The sequence below is a fragment of the Prionailurus bengalensis genome, chromosome E3 (genome assembly GCF_016509475.1).
Source record: "Prionailurus bengalensis isolate Pbe53 chromosome E3, Fcat_Pben_1.1_paternal_pri, whole genome shotgun sequence".
Lineage (NCBI taxonomy): Eukaryota > Metazoa > Chordata > Mammalia > Carnivora > Felidae > Prionailurus > Prionailurus bengalensis.
This window is the reverse complement of record NC_057357.1, coordinates 21,651,232-21,657,679: the sequence shown is the minus strand read 5'-3', so window position 1 is coordinate 21,657,679 and position 6,448 is coordinate 21,651,232.

Here is a 6,448-nt window from a genome sequence, read left to right as displayed (position 1 = left end):
CGTTTCCATGTTTGTTAAACAGCCGCATTTCCTCTTGGGAAAATGTCTGTTTATGTCCTTTGGCCATCCATCTTTCAGCATCTTTGCTTCTCTTAAAGATTTGCCTTAATTCAAATATATAAATACATCGTTCCTTTTAATTATGTTTGCTGCGAATGTGTTTCCCCGTTTGTTGTTTTCGTTTCAAGTTTGATTATGCTTTTTATGTACAGAAGATTTAAATTTTTTTTGTAATCACATCTGCCCATCTTTTCCTTTGTGGTTTTTAAGTCTTTTCTAATGTAGACGCTCTTCTCTCCAGAAGCTTGATTAATATTCATTTCTTTTTTATTGTTTATGCTTTGGTTAAAAAATAACTCTTTGATCTGTCTGGAATTTGTTTCAGGACGTAACCTTGAAGAGACTTTTCTCATGGCTAACCATCTATCCCAATAAAATCTAGTTGATAGTCTTATTTTTTCCCTTTTTTATCATGTATTAAATTTGCACATGGAATGGAGTATATACGAAGCTGTTACGTTCAGTCAAACCGAAGTACCACACTGTTTAAATGACTGTATTTTCAAAGTCTGTTTAAATATCTGTTCCTGCTGGTCCCTGGGTGCTTCTAGTTCAAGGACAGATGCCTGGAATGGTCCACTTTCACTTTCCCCTGGCTTCACAGCAGGAAACCAGTTCAAGGATAAACAACAGAGACAGTGGGATCCCCATAAAGAGGAAGGATGATGCCAGTCCCAGAAAATGTCCCATTCTCCTGAAATGATCGCTGACTTTGAAAGTTCTTTTAAATATCAGCTTTACTGAGGTAGAAGTGATATATGGAATTGTAAGGGGGGCATCTGGGTGGCTCAGTCAGTTGAGTGTTCGACTTTGGCTTGGGTCATGATCTCAGGGTTCGCGGTTCAAGCCCCACATGGGGCTTTGTGCCGACAGCACAGAGCCTGCTTCACATTCTCTGTCTCCCTCTCTCTTCACCCCTCCCCCACTGGCACGTGTGCACTCTTTCTCTCTCTCAAAACTAAATAAACATTAAAAATTAAAAAAAAAAACTATAAGGTATTTAAGGTGTACATCCTCACGATCTGATACTCATGTACATTGTGAAAGGATTTCCCCCTGTAGTTAATTAACTCATCCATCAGCCCACATATTTATCTTTTTCAGGACAGGTGAGAGCATTTAAGTTCTGTTCTCTGAGCAGATTTAGATTATCCAATGTGGGGTTATCAACTATAGTCACTGTGCTTTACATCAGATCCTCAGACCTTATTCAACTTTTTTTTTAATTTCCTTTTTTTAAGAGACACAGACAGAGAGTTGGGGAGAGGGACAGAGGGGGACAGAGAAGCTTAAACAGGCCCCACTCCCAGAGCGGAACCCGATAGGGGCTCAATCCCACAACCCCGGGATCACGACTCGAGCCAAAATCAAGAGTCTGAAGACCAACCAACTGAGCCACCCAAGCCTCCAGACCTTATTCATCTTACAGCTGCAAGTTGGTACCCTTTTATCAACCCTTCCTGATTTCCCCCGCTTCCTGGATCCTGGCCACCATTTTTCTAATTTCTGTTTCCATATGAGTTTGACTTTTTTTTTTTTTTTTTTTTGATTCCACACAGAAGTGATATCTGTCTTCTGTCTGGCTTATTTCACTTAGCACGATGCCCCCACGGTCCACAAGCTGTTGCAAATGCCAGGTTTTCCTTCTCAGGTTGAGCAATATTACACTGGATACATGATGTTATTTGAAGTGATGGAGGGTCAGAGCTGATGGTCAAGAAAGTTTTCTTGAGACATCTTGCAAAAAGGTGGTTTTATTAAAGCACGGGGCGGGGGGGGGGGGGTGCGGCGGCGGGGACAGCACCTGTGGGCAGAACGAATTGCCCTGGGATTGTGAGGAGTGACTGTTTATACACTTGGGAGCGGGAGAAGGTAAAGGCAAGGGGAAGTTTCCAAAAGGTCTTTCATATGCTAAAGAAGATTCCCCAGATCCTGGAAACCTAGCAATTGTCAAGCTAAAATTGTCCCTTCCTGTCCCCCCCTCCCCACAGCAAAGCACTAACCTTAAAACAGTTGGGGGTTCCTGGACCAATGTTCTACTCTGCCTCAATATTTGCCAATGGGCTGCAGGTTATAAGATTTAATTTTATCTACCTTTCCTTCTGCCTTTGTTCCCCACGTCACACATATACCACATCTTGTTTCCAGTCATCAGTTGACAGACCTTTGGGTTGTTTCCATACCTCGGCTATTGAGAAGAGGGTTACAGTGAACTCGGGACTGTATGTACCTTTTTGAGATCTGGTTTTCACTTCCTTTGGATGTATCCCCCCAAGGGGAATTGCCGGATCCTATGGTAGTTCTGGTTTTCGTGTTTTTGAGGAACCTCCGTATCATTTTCCATCATGGCCGCTCCAATTTCCATTCCCACCGAATGCACATGAGGGTTCCTTTCCCTCCACACCCTCACCAACACTTGCGATGTCTCATCTTTTTGATGATGGCCATCTTGACAGGTGTGAGGCGATAGCTCCTTGTGGTCTCGATTTGTGTTTCCCCGATGCTGAGCGCCTCTTCATGTACCCGTTGGCTGTCCGGATGTCTGATCTCTGACTCTCGTGTCTACTTTTTCTTCTGTGCTTCACACAGACTTCTGCTCTTGTCACGCCGAGCTGGGAGTAGTTGCTCAGCAAGGATGGCTTCCGGGCCATGAGTTATGTCCTCACCCCCACCCTGTGCTCCCTGGGACGACGGGAGCCTGACCCTCCACTAACTCTTTTCCCATTTACCTCTGAGTTTGCTCCTTCCCCTCCAGCCTGACAAACACCTTGCCATTGTGGGCACGCCCTGAGTTTTCTTTCTTTCTCACGGGATTTTATTTCTTCCTGACGTGAGGGAGATGCCTCCCAAGGTCAAAACCTTATACCTAAATCCTTAGAACGCATTTTAATGTACTTCTTTGCAGACCTGAGGATTTCAGATGTTTGTTACCTCTCACTTGTCTCGTTTAATCTAAGGTCCTTTGCTACACTCTGGGGAGAGGGTGGGGCGGGAGGATGAGAACTACATGAGAGGCACACGGAATCCCTGGTAGGAAGGGGGACCAGGGAACTCTCCCATAGGCACCACCCACAGGCCATCTGAGGGCATCTCCACCCACCAGAAATTAAAGGAGCGATGATCAGCCTCCACGCCACTTAAAGCTCTCAGGCAGGAGCCTCTCTGCAAACAGACCGCAGGAAATTAATATCCCACAGTATCTGTACAGGTATGTCGTGCTCCCATCTAGCTACAGAAGCTGCTCTTCTCTGGTTAGCGTTTTGAAAATTTAGGTTCGGATTCTGAAAAAGCATGCTTTCAAAATCCATTGGCACGATGCCCGGGAGAGATCCGAGCAGACCGTCTCACTGTGGATCAGGTCTTAGCCATGATGGCAGGTAGAGTAAAAATGCCCAAGGCACGATCCACTCGTTCATTTATGTCCTCATTCACTCGCTCACGTGACAAATGCTTATCACGTTCCCGCTCCACGGCAGGCATCGTCCCCATTCTAGGAACTTGGGATGTAGTGGTGAAAGCAACATAGTCTGGGGGAGGAAGGCATTCAAACCGCATCGAATGGAGGAGACAGGTAACAATAGAATGCACTGTTTTTCCTTCTGTCTTTTGCTTTCCAACCACCTGCCTTAGTGCTTATAAATGAAATGGGGAATCGGTGCTGGCTTGTGGTTTATCGATAATCAGTGGAGATACCTTGCACACAGGCGACGCTGTCGGAAGCTATGCGGTGAATATGTATTGCGGCTCTTTTAGAAATATGCTTCTATTCGTCACTGCCTCTTGAGAAGGAACGGTTTCTCACCCACTGGGAATCCGTATCTGAGGTATTTTGCTAATAAACTAACCCAACGACAGATCGCTGCCAAACAGTGTCCCCGTGTGGGATCAGGGAAACTGAAGGCTTCCACGGGTATGGACAGAATCTTGGCTTGTAGATCTGTGCAGTATGCGAGCTTGTTTGAGAGCAAAAGAAGATTTTTCCCTTTCCCCCAAAGGGTTACAAAAGGGAGAGAAAAACGTGAGCATTTAAGCAAGAAGCGTTCAAAATTAGTCACAGATACTTTAGGGGCTTTGCGGATAGTCGGGGGATTCTTAATTACATGTCACAATGCCTTGACTTCTTTATTTGATTCAGCAAATCCATACTTAGCCACAGCCTATCACTGGCCTCACACAGTGTTTGGCATAGAGTGGATCCTAAATGAATGTTGTTGTTTTTTTTTTTTCAATGAGGCAATGTGACAGATTCTGGAGATACACCAGCTAGTGCCACTAGCCTTAAGAAGATCATAATTTAAGTGGACGACCATTGTGTGACCGGCTGACTCTAGTGCAATAACGGCCGATGTTTATCGAGCTCTTACTGTTTCCCAGGCACCACACCAAACACTTTATGCAACTTATCTCTTAAATTCTTATGATAACTGTACGGGGTAGGCAGCGATGTCTTCTCGGGTTATGTCTGAGGTCACAGATGCAGGGACAGGTCCACCAAGCTAGGATGGGGGTGGGGTCTGAACCCAACTGTGTGTTCTTTCTTTTGCTTGGCATCTTGAAGGTTTCTGGAGGGCTGAGTTGGGTGATTCAGCAAGCTGTCACCTGAGATGAAAAATACAAGAAACTGAACAGTGTATCACATCATTTTGCTGCTAGTCTGGTGTAGACCTGGTGATCCCATCCTGGCAACAGCATCTCCTTGGGCTGCCTCAGTCTCTGGGTTGGGAGGAGAACCTGGCTCCCCGTCCAGCTCTCCTCCCTCGCGGGACGTTTGTGTGTTCCCTACTCTGGCCCTCCCTATCCCCATTTCTGTGGTTACTCCATGCTGGGTGTTGCTAACTCAGGCTGAGCCACCTGCATCTGTTACTGACACACCCATACTGGAAAACATACCCCATCGACTAGGTTTTCTCTCGCAGTCCGGCCACCCTTCACCCCACAATCCCAGCAGCTGGGTGCCCGTTCGGTGGCTCTAGCAAGGTCCTTGGCTCCCCTCTCATTCCCCTCGCTCACGAAGACCAATCCACCTCAGGCTTTTGGAAAATGGCTGCGGTGCTGCCCTTGAGCTGAACGAGAGGGATCCCTGTGCTTTAGAGGCCCCATCCTGGTTCTCCTCCAGCCGTACTCTCGTATGGTGGCGGGCATCCACATGAGTCATTGTTGAGTACGATGGAAGGCAGACAGCTGAGCCGAGTTTCCCTGCATACGGAATGAGTATTGAGAACTCTACGTAATAAGGACCCGGACTTCTAAGTTGTTGAGAAGTGACATTTATCAAGGAAGGCAGCTAGAACATATTTTACTTAGGTTTTTATTTATAACTATTTACTCATGGTACCCGAACCTCCATTTTTACTCTTGCCCTAGGGCTCATAAATGTCAGAGACGGGCTGGATGGCTGTGCTCTTCTCTTTCATGAACTAATCAAACCCGGTCATTTTCTCCTCTACCAGGGAAAGGTGCTCCGTGGCGAACGTCTCGCCGAGACCGCCGATGGTGCTGGGCGCAGCCACGAGTTGCCAGATGGCACCAAGACACCAATTGTCCACTACTGGCGAATCACACCATTTAAAGACCAGAGAACGCCAAATGCTTTCTGTGTGGCCCGACCGCGGTTCACAGGACAAGGAAGAGAGCCCCTGCCTTGCATAAACAGAAAGGACCTCACAGTCGAGCAAGCCGGGAAATCTGCCTCGCAAAGCGCATCCCCTCCCACATGACATCACGAATCCCTTCTGTTTACAGTAACCTGCCCCCCTTACCTACGGTTTTGCCTTTTGCGGGTTCAGCTACCCCGCGGTCAACCGCAGCCCCGGAGGTGGATGACTCTCCTTTGATGTACCGTCAGGAGGTCAATAGTAGCCTAACGCCGTGCCTACGTCACTCACCTCGCTTCGTCTCAGCACGGGGGCATTTTCTCATCTCCCGTCCCCACAAGAAGAAGAGGGGTGAGTCCAGGACTAGAACATAGTTTGAGAAAGAGACACTCGTGCATAGAACTTTTATTATACCATATTGTTATGATTATTCTATTTGAGTATTGATTATTGTTATTAATCTCTTACTATCTCTAATTTATGAATTGAACTTGATCATACGTAGGTATGCATAGAAAAAAAAACATAGTATATATTAAGTTTGGTACCAACTACACTTTCAGGCATCCATGAGGAGGTCTTAGTATGTATCCCCTGCAGGTAAGGGGGGGGGCCACTGAACCAGCCATTATAGTAAGCCAAGCACCTTCATACATAACGCATATGAGTCATGTGCTATGGAGTGTTATTGGGTAGCATATCATTCATCACTCTTATTTCCCCTCTCAACCTCTCAGAAATATCCATATATATATAGGTCATATACTCCCATCACACTGCTTTCGTTAAGAGAT